The following is a 16,088-nucleotide window of genomic DNA, read 5'->3' as shown; positions in this document are numbered from 1 at the left end:
GTTTGCAATGCTGCCTACAGTTCTGTTCCATGCACCTCAAAAAGGAGAGATTACAAGGGGTAAAAAAAAATGGATCTACTGTGCCATATTAGAAGCAAAAAAACTTGTTCTGATGAATCGGAAGAGCCGCAAAAAGATTCCATTGAGCACATGGATTGACAATATGGACAGACTAGCCACATACGAACGAATTGCATGTCAACGCAAATTAAGAATGGATAAATCTGAAGAAATCTGGAAGGAATATTTAAGCGATAAGGCGGACAGTGGTGGGAAGTAGGGGGATGAGAGGTGGGGAAATATTGTTAAAAAGGTGTAGTCATAGATATACCAGTACTCAAATTTGGAATGTTAAATTTTGTTATTAGTGTTATTGTGGTTTTTGTTGTATGCGTTTTTTGTGGTTGTTGTTTGTATTGAAAAAATGATTAAATAATTTCTTTTACAAAAGGATATTGTTGGAAAAGGATCATAATGATCAAGTGGGTGGAGTGGCTCCCCTATGAATAAAGGTTGCTGTGTTGGGGATATTTTTTTTTTTAGATTAGAGAAAAGGCAACTAAGAGGAGACATGATTGACGTTTATGAAATGCCACACATAGGCATGGGTAAAGCGAATAGAGAAAAGTTTTTCTTCCTGTCTCATAAAACTAGAACTCGTGAACATCCGATGAGTGTTGAGAGATTCAGGACAGATAAAAAACAAGTACTACTTCATGCACACCCTCCAATATCCCTCAGATTAAAATAGGGACATTTCACTTCTCCCTCAAATGACCCTCCTCGACTCCCCCCATTTGTTGTCCTCCCCCGTAGAGCATTTATACCCCCACTACAGTGGTACCTCAGGTTAAGAACTTAATTTGTTCTGGAGGTCCGTTCTTAACATGAAACTGTTCTTAACCTGAGGTACCACTTTAGCTAATGGGGCCTCCTGCTGCCGCAGCGCCGCCAGAGCACAATTTCTATTCTCATCCTGAAGCAAAGTTCTTAACCTGAGGTACTATTTCTGGGTTAGCAGAGTCTGTAACCTGAAGTGTCTGTAACCTGAAGCGTCTGTAACCTGAGGTACCACTGTACACCAATGGGTCACAGCACACACACCCTCCACTGTTCTGAGAAAACCCCTAAATCCCAATTTTATTTTATTCTTTGGTAGTTTTACAAAAATAAAAACACACAAGGGGGCAAGATTAGATGCAGAAACGCAAAGCACTTCCCCCCTTCAAAACTCAAGACTCCTTGCCCTCTGCTTCACTCCCCCCCTTTCCCCCACCAAGAGTGGTCTTGCCCTCTTCCTGCCTCTCATATGAGGCTGGGCCTCAATGGCAATTGTAACAAAAACTAATCCATTCAAAAGTATGTATTCTGACAAGGATTACAAACTCAACTAGAGATTACAGACTCAAACAGAGTTTACAAACTCATAAGGATAACACAATAATTCGTTACAGTATTAAAGATAAGAGTTTATGAGTAGAGATAAGTTCATGTTAGTCCATGGTAAGATTTGACATGAAGATCTTAGTTTCAATCATTGAGCAGAAGTCAATTATGGATCAGAAACCATGACAGGGCCCCTGTTTTGATGAATTCATCTTCATCAGCTGATTTTTAAGGGGTCGTGTAAGTTTGAAGAATTCGTATGAATGTATCCTCTTGTTTTCTACGTTTCTCAAAAATTACAACTAAGTGTGGGTAGATCAACGAGCTGTCCAAGGAAGAAGGTTGGCAGTGGCAGCCATGGAGAGGCCCTGGAGAGGCAACAGGATGCCCCCTCTCAGCCCCCACTGCCCCCTCTGCAATCACTCAGAAAAAACCTCTGGTTCATCCTTCTCCCTGAGCTTAGCAGTGCTGGCACTGGTGGGGGAAACAGGGACATTCCAGGGTCCAATCAGAAGCCGGGATGTCTTTTGTAACTCTGGGGCTGTCCCTGGAAAATAGGGACATTTGGAGGGTACACTTCATGCAGTGCTTAGTTAAACTGTCAAACTCCCTCCCATAGGAAGCAGTGATGGCTCTGAACTTGGATGGCTTTAAAAGAGGACTGGGCAAATTCTTGGAGGCTGTGACTGCTATGGCCTGCCTATCCATGGTCAGTAATGCTTCTGAATACCAGTTGCTGGAAGCCACAGAAGGGGAGGGTGTTCTTGTGCTCAGGTCTTGCTCGAGGGTTTCCCAGATGGGGGCATATCTAGCTGGCCACAGTGAGGACTGTATGTGGGACTAAATGGGTTATTGGTTTGATCCAGCAGGCTCTGCTTATGCTCAGTGACTTCCCCTAGAAGACCGCTTCCTTCTGTTATCCATTTCTCAGCAAGGCCAGGTACCACTGGCTTCACCTCTGTCTGCAGCCAGTCAGCAGTCCAGCTGATCTGAGGATGCATCTTTTGTGAAAACATGACTTTATTGTCATCATCACAGCTCCAGGCAACAGGAAGCTGACAATAAGAATAATTTGTTGGTGGGATGTTGATAAAACCCCGGTTATTGCAAGCCATAAATTAAATGCGGACATTTTTTTCTACCTCTCTTTCCCACCCAGGGAGCAATATCCACTCACAGCAAACTCTGAGGAGAGGCAGGCATATAGAACAATCCATCAGCGTCAACAGCCTTACCGAGAAGCCCCATAAAAATTAAGGAATAATTTTTCAGCACAATAAAGGGTTTTACGGATGCTGAAAGAAGGAAGAGCACCAAAGCGTTCCTGCCCTGAGGAGGCGGATGCACGAGCAGGCGAGATGGGAGAGGGGATTTCTTTCCCCGTTTTTAATTTGCCAGGCTCTTGTAAACAGCAGATTAAAGGAAGAACAGCAATTCCAAACAGCCCGCTTGCGTTAGGGATTCGCTGCCTCAAAATAACAACAATTTGCTTAGCGGATGAAATGTTCTGGGTGCGGGGGGACAGATGTAACATTTTAACAGCAGCATATTAGCTTCATCTGCTGGGCTATGAACCCTGCTTTGAAAGATGCTTTATTCATGGGCTGCCAAACATGCAAGTCAGGCATGGGATTGGCTCTCAGACTTCTGTCTCCCTTTGTGCTCCAGGTGGGCAGCTTAGGGACTGAAGAATCACAGTGTTGGAAGGGTCCCTGGAGGCCGTCTTTCTCAACCCCGTAGGAAATCCCAAACCAGATTTAGGGAAGCAAATAAAAAAATAAAAAAAATGTCCAGTAGCACCTTGTTGTTGTTTAGTCTTTTAGTCATGTCCGACTCTTCGTGACCCCATGGACCAGAGCACGCCATGCACTCCTGTCTTCCACTGCCTCCCGCAGTTTGGTCAAACTCATGCTGGTAGCTTCGAGAACACTGTCCAACCATCTCGTCCTCTGTCGCCCCCTTCTCCTTCATTCTCCATCTTTCCCAACATCAGGGTCTTTTCCAGGGAGTCTTTTCTTCTCATGAGGTGGCCAAAGTATTGGAGCCAAGTCATAGTGGAGAGTTTGACCAAATGTGATCCACCTGAAGCAGGAACCGGCAAGCCACTCCAGTATCCCTGCCAAAAAAACTCAATGGACAAAGACAACAGGCATATAAAAGTTATGACACTGGAAGATGAGCCCCTCGGGTCGGAAGACGTCCAACATGCTACTGAGGAAGAGCGGAGGACAAGTACAGAGATTCAGAGCTGATGAAGTGGCTGGGCCAAAGCCGAAAGAACCCTCAGTTGTGAATGTGCCTGGAAGTGAAAGGAAAGTCCAATGATGTAAAGAAAAATATTGCATAGGAACCTGGAATGTAAGAACCATGAACCTTGGTAAGTTGGATGTGGTAAAAAATGAGATGGCAAGAATAAATATTGACATCCTGGGCATCGGTGAACTAAAATGGACGGGAATGGGCGAATTCAGTTTGGATGACCATCATATCTACTACTGTGGGCAAGAATCCCGTAAAAGAAATGGAGTGGCCATCATAGTCAACAAAAGAGTAGCACCTTAAGAGACCAACGAAGTTTGTTCTGGATATAAGCTTTCGTGCGCATGCACACTCCTTTAGGGAGTTGGTTCTCCTAGTGCAGGGGTGGGAAACACCATTGTCTGGCCCTTGGGACTCTTCCCAAGTCACACCCCTCAATGACTTTGTTGTGCATGCTCCCCAAGAGCTTTTGTCTGTCTGGGATGTGTCCCTGAACTGTGAACAGGTCTGGATGGAGGAGGAGGAGGATGTGTCTCTCTGGAAGTCTCACTTTTGCACCGCTGAAATGTGGCCAACCGCACATAGGTAAGAATCCTACACAATAATCATGGAACTTCAAAGTGTCAGGCATAGCCCTATTGGCTTTAGCCCAAACGTAGCAGAGTTTTCCTGCACAGCGAAGAAGCTAGTTGCGGCAGTAATGACTAGTCAGCTAGACTCAGAATAACTATTTACAGGATTTATTAAAAAGGAAAAAATAAAACCAGCAGAGTTTCTGCATACAAATCAAAGCAAAATAAATCCTCTCTTTCTCTCTCTCTCACTCTCATAACCATACACAGCACTTCTAACTCCTAACACACCTCAAACCAAACTGAGCTAGCAATCCCTTGATAGCAGAGTTGAGTGCTGGTCGTTAACCAATCAGAGTGAGTAGTTTCTAGGTCAAGCAGACCTGGGCTTTCTGCCAAGAGTAAATTGACACCAGCTTGTGTTAATTGTGCTAAGCTAGAATCTGCAAGTTTCCCACGAGAACCAATTAACAGAAACTGAACACCCCCTCACAGATTCTGCTGAACAATTAACACCAAATACATCTATGTAGGAGATCATTTTTCCAGCAAACCTAAACCCTTGCACATTCGCTTGTTCTTTATCTTTGCCAATGGTTTAGTTAATACATCTGCTACATTTTCTTCACTTGATACATAAGTACAGGTGATTACATTGTCTTGTACACAGCAACATACATTTTGGTATTTTACAGAGATATGTTTGGAACGCGATTTGAAACCCTCTGTTTTACTTAAGGTTATACAAGCTTGATTATCAATGTAAACTCGTACTGGTTCTCCACAATTTACATTTAAATCTGCTAACAAATGCTTGAAATAAATCACCTCGTTGCACAATTCACTCAATGCGGCGTACTCTGATTCCGTTGATGACACACTTACAATGTCTTGCTTGCGTGACCGCCAGCTGATTAAAGCTCCACCGACCATTATGACTAGTCCTGTGACAGATTTTCTATCCGGCAAATTTCCCCAGTCACTATCACAGAAGCAACTCAACATTTCATCCTCTGAAGAATTTAATTGTAACATATAGCCAATTGTCTGTTTGAGGTACCTCAGAACTTGTTTTACCCCTTTCCAGGCATTTAGTGTGGGTTTTGAGACCAATCTACTTAATATGCCTACTGCGTAGCTAATATCAGGTCTGGACCACTGTGCTAAATACAATAAACTTCCAATTACAGAGTGATATACATCAGGATGTTCAAATTCAGGACTCTCATCTATGTGAAGTGTTTTTATGAAACCTGGATCCATAGGCACCGCTGCCCCTTTGCAATCCTGCATCCTGTATGTAGTCAGTAGTTGTTTAACTTTGTTCTGCTGACTAATTAGGCAGCTGCCATCTTGGGCCCAGCACACTTCCAACCCTAGATATGTCCTAACCGGGCCTAAGTCTTTCACTTTGAACTTACTGGACAATTGCTTGGCAAATCTTTTAGTTTGTTTATCTGTTTTACAGGCATACAAAACATCATCTACATAAATCAGACAAAACTCTTGATCACTGCCTGTACCACGTACATAAACACAATTGTCAGCTGTACTCTGTTTGAAACCAAATGACACTAAGGCCTCATGGAAACATTTGTTCCAAGATCTTGCAGCCTGTTTGAGACCATATAGAGCTTTGTTTAATTTCAACACTCTATTGGAACCTGTCTCATAACCAGGCGGTTCGGCTAGATACAGGTCTTCTGATATTGGTGCATGTAAATATGCAGTCTGAATATCAAAATGGTTCAACAGGAGTTTTCTCTTTGCTCCAAGCGTTAGAATCAGCCTTACACTGTCCCCCTTAGCAGTAGGGGAAAAAGTCTCGTCATAATCTTTTCCAGGCCTCTGAGAATATCCTTGAGCCACTAAACGAGCTTTGTATTTGTACTCTCCTGTCACCAGAGGTTTAAGTTTGTACACCCACCTGCAGCCTACAATCTTTGCCCCCTCAGGCGCTGCCACTGGTGTAAAGACCTTGTGCTCATTCAGAGAGGACATCTCTTCCTCCATTGCCTGTTTCCAGCGCTCTGCCTCCTCTTTTGGTAACTTTAACACCTCCTGAAAACTCTTGGGTTCTGCACTTACACTAAACACATTTGCAGTATCTGGAGAAAAACGCACCGGAGGCACTCCTTTGTTTTGTCTTTTAGATCTTCTGGGAGAAAATTTTTCTTCTGACCCACTTTCCTCCTCAGAACTACGACCTCTCTTTTGTTGCTTAGCAATTGGTCTTTGGATAACTCCACTTTCTTGAGAGCTCTTATCTGAACTTTCCTCCCCCTCAGACTCTGATTCTCTGTGTCTACCTTCAGAGTCATGAAGCTCCTGGGAAGGTTCAAACCAAACCTCAGTATTGGCATGTAGTCTCTCCCAGCCACTATGTTCACAAAAACTGGCATTCCTGGAGATCACAATGCCATTTGTCCCTTCAGCAAAACGGAAACCTTTTCCCAGCTCCTGGTAACCCACAAACACTAACTGTTTGGTCTTAGGATCTCCCTTTTTCCTCATTTGTTTCGGAATTAATACCCAGGCTTTTGATCCAAACACATGCAAATGGTCAATTTTGGGTTTTTTCTGAAACAATTTAAAGTACGGGGTTGTACCTATTGTTTGATGAAAGAGCCTATTTTGGAGATAACACGCGGTGAGCATGCTCTCCCCCCAATAAGACATGGGCAAATCAGCATCAGCAAGCATGGCAAACATCATATCTTGTAAAGATCTGTTTTTTCGCTCTGCAACGCCATTCTCCTCTGGGGAAAAAACGTTCGTTTTTCTATGCCCAATGCCACGCTTTTGTAACCAATCTCTAAAAGCATTTGACATAAATTCGCCACCTCTGTCCGTCTGTATCCTTTTGAGTTTAATGGACAGAAATCTTCCCACAGATGCCACCCAGCCTTTAAACTTAGTGAACACGTCACCCTTATTCTTCATGGGAAAAACCCAAGAATAACGCGTGGCGTCATCCACAATTGTTAGTGAAAAACGCGATCCACCCCTGCTTACAGCAAATGGACCAATTACGTCCATGTGAACCAGCTGTAGCGGTGACTCACTAACTCTGTCACTTCTGGGGTAAGAGACTCTGTGGGTTTTAACCTTTTTACAAACATTACAATCAAGGTACTTGTTACAACTCTTTAAATTACCCCCATCAGCCAATTCAGACATTTTTAGTACACTTTTCCAGCAAGCATGCCCCATTTTCCTATGCAATAAGTGCACACAGTTGTCATGTATAGCTTTGTTATTCACTGCAGGCTGAGATTTACTGACTACTGCTGCAACTTGAGATCCTGCTTTAAGCCAAAACAAGCCTCCCTCTGACTTAGCAGTGCCTAAAATCTCTCCAGCCTTCTTAATAATGCAACTGTCTCCTTCAAAATGCACTTTAAACCCAGCTTTTAGCAAACAATCTACAGACATCAGATTGCTCCTTAATGAAGGCACACACAGTACATTTTGCAGGCATTCACGAAGACAAGGAACAAAAACTGCACCCCCCGAAATCACTTCGGAAGTACTTCCGTCTGCTAGAGCCACCTGGCTGCGCTGTGCTGAGTTCTTGGAAACAAACAATTCATCTGAATTCACGATATGGCGAGACGCTCCCGAATCGACCACCCAGACAGCTTGTTTCTCATCAGCAATCTTGACCTCGCCGGTCACCAGCTGAGCCGACTGTTTTCGTTTGAAGAATTTCTTTTTACGCTGCTGCTGCTGCTGATCTCGTCTCTGCTCCTGCACCGGTAACTGAGACTTGACCAACTCCGGACATTGTCGTTTTAGATGCGCTGAAGACCCACATCGGAAACAACGCCTAACAGCAAATGCTGACTCCTCACCGGTACGCTGCTTTTGCGTCACCTCTGGCACGGCATGAGAACTCCTTCCAAACCGCCCGCCAGTAGAAGTCTCTGCAGCCAACGCCCTTTCTTGCCTCTTCTGCCATTCTTCAATCAAACGCCCAGTAACGTAACTGACTGATAAATCACGCTCCTGTATGCCTTCTAGAGACAAAACTAAATTATCCCAGCTTTCCGGGAGAGAACTCAAAATAATAGCCACCTTCTCCTGCTGGTCTAATGCACAGTCTCTTTCCTGTAGCGCAACAAACTTTAACTGTAAACTGTGTAGGTGTTCCTGCATTGTAACCCCAGGCTGTAACATTGCCTTGTACAATGCCTTGCGAATGAACAGCTTGGAAACCGCTGTCTCACGCACATGGAGTTCTTTAAGTGCTTGCCACACACCTCTAGCTGTCTTGATTCCCCTCACATACGGCAACTGGGAATCTTCCAGCCCCAAGACAATTGTGGCCCTTGCTCTTTGGTCTTTATCGAGGTCTTCATCATCAGGCTTCGTAGGAAACTTACTCACCACTTGCCAGAGACGATCCCTCTGCAGCACTGCCTGCATGCGTTCCGACCACAGCAAGTAATTGGAGTCATTCAGACGCTCAAAAGCCATCTGAACTGGTTGTGAGGTCATCTTGAGAGCGATGTCCCTGGAACCCGGAACCAGCTACTCACGACCACCGAGAGAGAAAACAGGAACCACATCACCCAGCACTCACACGCTGCAGCTGTTGTCCTTGTATCCGCTGCGTCACCAGCTCACCACGGTCAGGAACCAGCCAGAGTCCATCTGCTGCACCAACAGGAACAACAACTTCTGGAACTACTGGAACCAACGCCGTTGAGGCTGACACCACCGCAACTCAGGCTGGCAGCACAATGCCCATAACCTCATGGAACTTCGAAGTGTCAGGCATAGCCCTATTGGCTTTAGCCCAAACGTAGCAGAGTTTTCCTGCACAGCGAAGAAGCTAGTTGCGGCAGTAATGACTAGTCAGCTAGACTCAGAATAACTATTTACAGGATTTATTAAAAAGGAAAAAATAAAACCAGCAGAGTTTCTGCATACAAATCAAAGCAAAATAAATCCTCTCTTTCTCTCTCTCTCACTCTCATAACCATACACAGCACTTCTAACTCCTAACACACCTCAAACCAAACTGAGCTAGCAATCCCTTGATAGCAGAGTTGAGTGCTGGTCGTTAACCAATCAGAGTGAGTAGTTTCTAGGTCAAGCAGACCTGGGCTTTCTGCCAAGAGTAAATTGACACCAGCTTGTGTTAATTGTGCTAAGCTAGAATCTGCAAGTTTCCCACGAGAACCAATTAACAGAAACTGAACAAATAATCCACCCACTTTTGCCTCTGGCCCCGCCCATCACTGGCATGCACCCCCCAGAAGGTGAGCAACAAGGGAATGTGGTCCTCAGGCTGAAAGAAAGGTTGCCACCCTTCCCTAGTGAGAAGACCCTGCTAGACTGGTCTCCTCCTCTCCACGTTTCCACCATGAGAACAGGGTGCTGGATGATCCAGCAGACTCTTATGTTCTTTCGTACGTCATCATCTAATACTGCAGCTTTATACAGTGGTACCTTGGGTTACATATGCTTCAGGTTACAGACGCTTCAGGTTACAGACTCTGCTAATCCAGAAATATTACCTTGGATTAAGAACTTTTCTTCAGGATGAGAACAGGAATTGTGCAGTGGTGGCACGGCGGCAGCAGGAGGCCTCATTAGCTAAAGTGGTGCTTCAGGTTAAGAACAGTTTCAGGTTAAGTACGGACCTCCAGAATGAATTAAGTTCTTAACCCGAGGTACCACTGTAGTAAACATCTTGTACATGTCAAGGAGGCCTCTGACAACCCTTACAATCTATTGCACAGGCAGAATTTGAAATCAGGTCACTTTGTTCTGCCTCGGTGTACTTTTTTATTATTATTAAAAAATTGAACTTTCTTTTTTCTTTTTTGTAATGGAAATTGAATAGGTGCAGAAGGTGTGGACATTTGGCTGACTTGCAGTGCACAGATCTTTCGAAGAAAGGGAGGAAAATGGAAGCCTCCAGCATAGGAAAATAAAGGTTTTAAGAAATTAGAGGACAAGTTTTAGGCACAGCACATCCAGAGATCATGCTGTTTGACTCTGCCTTCCTCTCTGCTCTCCCAATGTAAGTTTTCCCACTCCTGGTCTTCGGTTTCAGACTTCTCTACTACTTAGCACATCAACATAAGAAGAGCCCTGCAGCTAGATCAGTCCAAAGACCCATCTAGCTTAGCATCCTGTTCTCACAGCAGCCAACCAGATGCCTCAACAGGAATCTAACAAACAGGGCTTCACAACAACTCCACTTCTTTGTGTTTGCCAGCAGAGGCATAGTGTCTCCAGCAGTGGAGATGGAGCATAGCCATCTCCAAAATGTTGCAACTGTACGCCTGCAAGATTAGCTTAAATGTTGATGAAGCATATATTTTGGAGAAGGGAGATGATGCTTTTAGTCCCTTCCAACTCATACAGTTCTACGGGAGCCTTCTCCTCCATGACTGTGTCTCTTATAAGGCCTAGAGAAAGCACTAGTAGTGACGTGTGCATGACCACCTAGTAGTTGAATGGGATTTGTGAATCTCGTTTCCTGGGTTCTTGCTCAGCACCCTCTCTGCCATGGAGAGTCTTGTAGAAAGGGAACGTGTCCTCTTTGTGGCCTTTCACGTGATTGAGCTAATGTGGTATTTATTTATATGGCAGCCTCAACCAGGGGGTGACCAAGTCTTTTGCTTCACACTGCACATCCCTTGCCCCTTGCTCTCCTTCTGTAAGCTATTCCTTTCTTTAAAAGTTGCTTAAAGCCCAGTTGGCTACACTATTAAATTCAGTGATGGTGGGACTCCACCCAACCCACCACCTTTATCTCCCAGAATCATCTCTCTGTCTATAAATTAACATATGCATACATGTGCCATGGGATGGTGCCCTGAATTCTTAGGTAACTAGCAACACTACTGGCTTCAACTCAATCTCATTTTAAGGTGCGAGTCTTGTGTAGTGGTTAGAGTATTGGACTAGGACCCAGGAAACCAGGGTTTGAATCCCCACTCAGCTCATAAAATTTCCTGGGTGATCTTAGGCCAGTCACTGCCTCTCAGCCTAACCTACTTTATGGGGTTGTTGGGAGACCAGGGTTCTAATGTCTCCACTTAGCCATCAAGCTCACTGGGTGTGACTTTAGGCCAGTCACTGCCTATCTCATAGGCTTGTTGTGGGGATTAAATGAGGAAGAGGAGAACCATGTATGCCACCTTGAGTTCTTTGGAGAAAAAGGTGGGATAGAAATACAATAAATAAAATAAAATACTGTAAAATAAAATTCACAGACTTTGGAATGTATGTGATGAGGAACAATATACAAATTTATTAGGTAATAAATAAACTTCAGAGCAAGCTCTGAGACAGAAAGAAGAAAATCAAGAGGAAGATCTGCATCCTTTGCAAGCTAGTAGGAGATGGTGGAGCATCTGTCTTCTACAATCCCGGTCCTCGGAGTATAATGAGATGAAAGTGGAAGAGGGGAGCCCTGTTCTCTGACATGCCTCTGTATTGTGGCTAGTTAAACCATCATCTGTGGTGACAGTAAAGGCCCAGTCTGACGTGGATTGCACTGCCTGCCACTTCCTCTCAGTGGTGACCTCATGCATCACTGCAGGATCCCACAGGACAAGCTCCATGCAAAGGCGGAAGTTCTCCTGAGAACCTTGAATGAGAATTGCTTTCAAAAAGTATCTGAGCCGTGGAAGAAGGACTTCTTGATGTTGCTCTGGAGAATAATTTTTCATGACAAATTGCTCTTGTAATTGGCCTAGCTCCTGCCCCGCTCTGAGTTTCAGACGGCTTCCTCAGAAACCAAAGAATGGGAAGATGGAAACCTCTTAAAGAGCGGGATTTTGTAGGGAAAGCACCAGAGCAAAGGAAAAGACAATGCTCAGTCATGGAGCTTTAAAACTCGGATCTATGCCTGGAAAGTGAGGGGCAAAAGGTAAGTGTGAATAAGCCCTGAGTCAGCAGACCAGAGTCTTAGTGCTCTGTCTGTGGTCCCGATGGCTTTTCTCTGTCATCCTAGACACCGGATCAAGTTGTTGCAAATGCTGCTTCCTAAATGTACATACCTAAATCAACCTGGGCTGGATGGACTCTCAAGGGCCATTCTCTGCCATTTGCTGTTCTACTTTGCTGACCTCTGTTTCAGATAGAATAAGAACAGCCTCTTTATGTAGCCCCTACTGCAGATTTTCCAGAGGCCATTTGCGTGAAATGCTAATTGGAGCAAGTTGTCTGAACTGGGAGCTGTCCATGGTTCTGTACTGGATGGGAGCTGTCCATAGCACTGTAGATTTTGTACCTGACTGACTCCCTACCTGACATAGTTACAGGTAGGTAGCCAGACAACACCATTACTGGCCCCAACAACATCAAACATACCATTTCAGGACTATTTAATTGCTCATCTTCTAACATTGTGTATGCCATCAAATGCCAACAGTGCCCTTCAGCTCTCTATATTGGACAAGCAGGACAAACCCTACGCCAAAGGATAAATGGACATAAATCTGACACTGGGAACCACAAGACAGAGAAACTAGTAGGAGAACACTTCATCTCCTAGGACATTCTGTACAAGATCTCAAAGTAGCTGTTTTATTACAAAAGAATTTCAGAAATAGACTGGAAAGAGAAGTTGCTGAATTGCAACTCATTACCAAGCTTAAAACCATGGAGAGACCTGGACTGAATAGAGACATTGGATTCTTATCTCATTATACATGATAAAGCTATTTTTAGCCATCTCACCCTTTGCTTTTTCCTATAAGACCAATTGCAGTCATTGACAATCGTCAACAGGTTTACCACACCTATCAGCCAATCACCCATTCCCACCACCCTTCTGAGTAATACCCCATCCCACCCTCTCACTATGTATCAGGGTCTGGTGACTTCTGTTTCAGTGTATCTGAAGAAGTGTGCATGCACACGAAAGCTCATACCAATAACAAACTTAGTTGGTCTCTAAGGTGCTACTGGAAGGAATTTTTTTAATTTGTTTCCCTACCTGACCAATGTCTGTGACCTCTCACTTGTATGTGTGCAGGCCCACAGATTAAAGTTAGGAACTCCTGCTGGCCAAAACTGGATAGGTAGATGGATAAATAAGATTTGATTTCATGCCACTCAAGGATCATACAGTAGCAAAGGTGCCTCTGTTTATTTTTCTGCGGGAGGCCCAATTCGCTGCACAGCCTGTGAGCTTTTTCCAAATGACTAATCAATTATTCTTTATTAGGTTCATTCCCTTCATTAGTCATTTCTTCAATGCCTTCCATGCTTCATTAGCCCCTTCTCAAGTAAAAGTGGATTTCAAGAGCTACAAAGCACTGGATAATTTATTTTATTGAGCAATTTATTTTCTGGGTACATTTTTAAAGGTCAATTAATCAATCTAAATGGAAGGGTGAAGTCTGGCTCACCATGGAGCTTCTGCCTTGAAGGAAGGGAGATTGGGAAGTATACACTCATGTGGCGTATTGGCTTATTACCCCACCAAAAAAATAAATAAAAAATCTCTACACACCTGGGTATTGCAAAAGACACATTAAGAAATGAGATTGCTTTATTGTGTCCTGAACCTGGAATGGCACTTTCACAATTAGCAGTGATTAGGTGCATCATTAAGCAGACTGCTGGCTTCTTGGGTGAAGCAAAATAGGATAGTATACATGACAAACAGGAGCTGGGAAAAGATGCAAGACGACCTTTAAAGAAATGTAGAGCTTGCTCATGGCGAAATTACACATTATAGCTGATGGGAAGGGGAGTTGCCACTGCAAGAAGATCTGCATTGGTCCTCTGTAGCATTGAGCTGGGCAAGGGGATATTGTTGCATTCTGAATTTGTGAAGCCCAAGAGGCAGATCAGGGCAAGGAATCTTTGAATATGATCATGTCACATCACACATTTTCCTTACCCCCCCAATAATCACATAAAAAAGCAAACTGCTTATGGATTTTGCATGGTAAGCAAATATTATGAACAAAGTAAATAATAAATAACTGTGATATCAATCCAACAGTAAGTCACAAAATGCAAATACCAAAGATCTTAAGGCATCAAAAATTTAGAATCGCATTAAATTCAATTAACCCAACCTTCCACAAACTGTTGTCCTCCAAATCTGGCTGTTGTTATTATTTCAATTTTTTATCCAGCCCTTCCTTCCAACGGAGCCCATGGTGGCAAACACATCAAATATATATATTCATTTTTAAAAAGCATTCTATAACCAGTTGGAAACATTCTCTCAACCAGAGATTTCAGGGTTGCTTTCAAATTCATCCTGGAAGTTAATAATGATGGAGATGGATAATTTTGCCAGGGAGGGCATTCCACAAATGGAGAACTGCCACAGTAGAGTCTCTGTCATGGGCCAATGCTAACTGAGTAGCCCTTTGTGGCACTAATGCCACTAATGCCTCAATTGCTGATTGTAGGATCTGAGAAGTCTCTGGGGAAAGAATTTTTTGTTTCTCCCTGTCTCATAACACCAGAACTCGCCTACATCCAATGAAGCAGAATGTTGGAAGGTTCAGGACAGATAAAATTAAAGCCCTTCTTCATGCAACACATGAACTGCAGGAACTCATTCCTGCAGGAGGCTATGATGGCCAACAACCTGAAATGTTTCAAAAGAAGATTAGACAAATTCATGGAGGTTAAGGCTATAAATGGAGGTTAAGGCTATAAATGGCTACTAGCCACAATGGCTATGCTTTACCTCCATTGCCAGAGGCATAAAGCCTCTGAATGCCAGATTCTGGGAATTGCAGGCGGGGCTAGCAACTTACACATTTACTTTGCACGATTTCAGCTTTATGCCGTTGGCAGCCCGTGGTTGAAATCTCACAAATGAAACATTCGGAAGGGAAAGAGCTTAAAAGCACTTTTTGCACGGGGGTTTCCCATCACAGAAAGTGCTTTTAAGGTCTCAGACTTGCTTACTGGGCTTTGAAGATGGTTCAGAAACTTCAGCTGGTTCAGAATTCAGCAGCTGGGATGCTCACCAGGACTAAATGGTTTGAGCATATTACAGTGGTACCTCTGGTTAAGTACTTAATTCGTTCCGGAGGTCCGTTCTTAACCTGAAACTGTTCTTAACCTGAAGCACCACTTTAGCTAATGGGGCCTCCTGTTGCCGCCGTGCTGCCGGAGCCCGATTTCTGTTCTTATCCTGAAGCAAAGTTCTTAACCTGAAGCACTATTTCTGGGTTAGTGGAGTGTGTAACCTGAAGCATATGTAACCTGAAGCGTATGTAACCCGAGGTACCGCTGTACACTGATCCTGGCCTGCCTGTGCCAGCTGCCCATTAGTTTCTGGGCTCTATTCAAAGTGCTGGTGTTGACCCATAAAACCTTAAACAGCCCAGGACCACAATAACTCAAGGACTGCCTCTCCCCATATTAACTGACCCAGACCCTGCAATCATCATCTAAGGCCCTTCTTCGTGTGCCCCCTCCATGAGAGCGGGCCTTTTCTGTGGTGACTCCCCATTTGTGTAATGTCCTTCCAAGGAATGCTCACCTGGCATCTTCATTGCATATCTTTAAGTGCGTTTGGCTGATGAAACACTCTAGGGCCCTTCAAATGTGTTTGTGAGAGGGGGCGTTGTTGTTGTTGTTTATTTGTATGCTGTCCATCATCATCATCATCATCATCATCATCATCATCATCATTATCATCATCATCATCTCTCTCTCTCTCTCTCTCTCTCTCTCTCTCATATCTATCATCTATCTATCTCTATCTCTATCTATCTATCTATCTATCTATCTATCTATCTATCTATCTATCATCTACCTATCATCTATCATCTATCTATCATCTATCTATCATCCATCTATCTCTATCATCTATCATCTATCTATCATCTATCTATCTCTATCATCTATCATCTATCTATCATC

The sequence above is a fragment of the Podarcis liolepis genome (assembly GCF_965112155.1).
Source record: "Podarcis liolepis genome assembly, chromosome: 7".
Classification (NCBI taxonomy): domain Eukaryota; kingdom Metazoa; phylum Chordata; class Lepidosauria; order Squamata; family Lacertidae; genus Podarcis; species Podarcis liolepis.
This window is presented reverse-complemented; position numbering follows the sequence as displayed.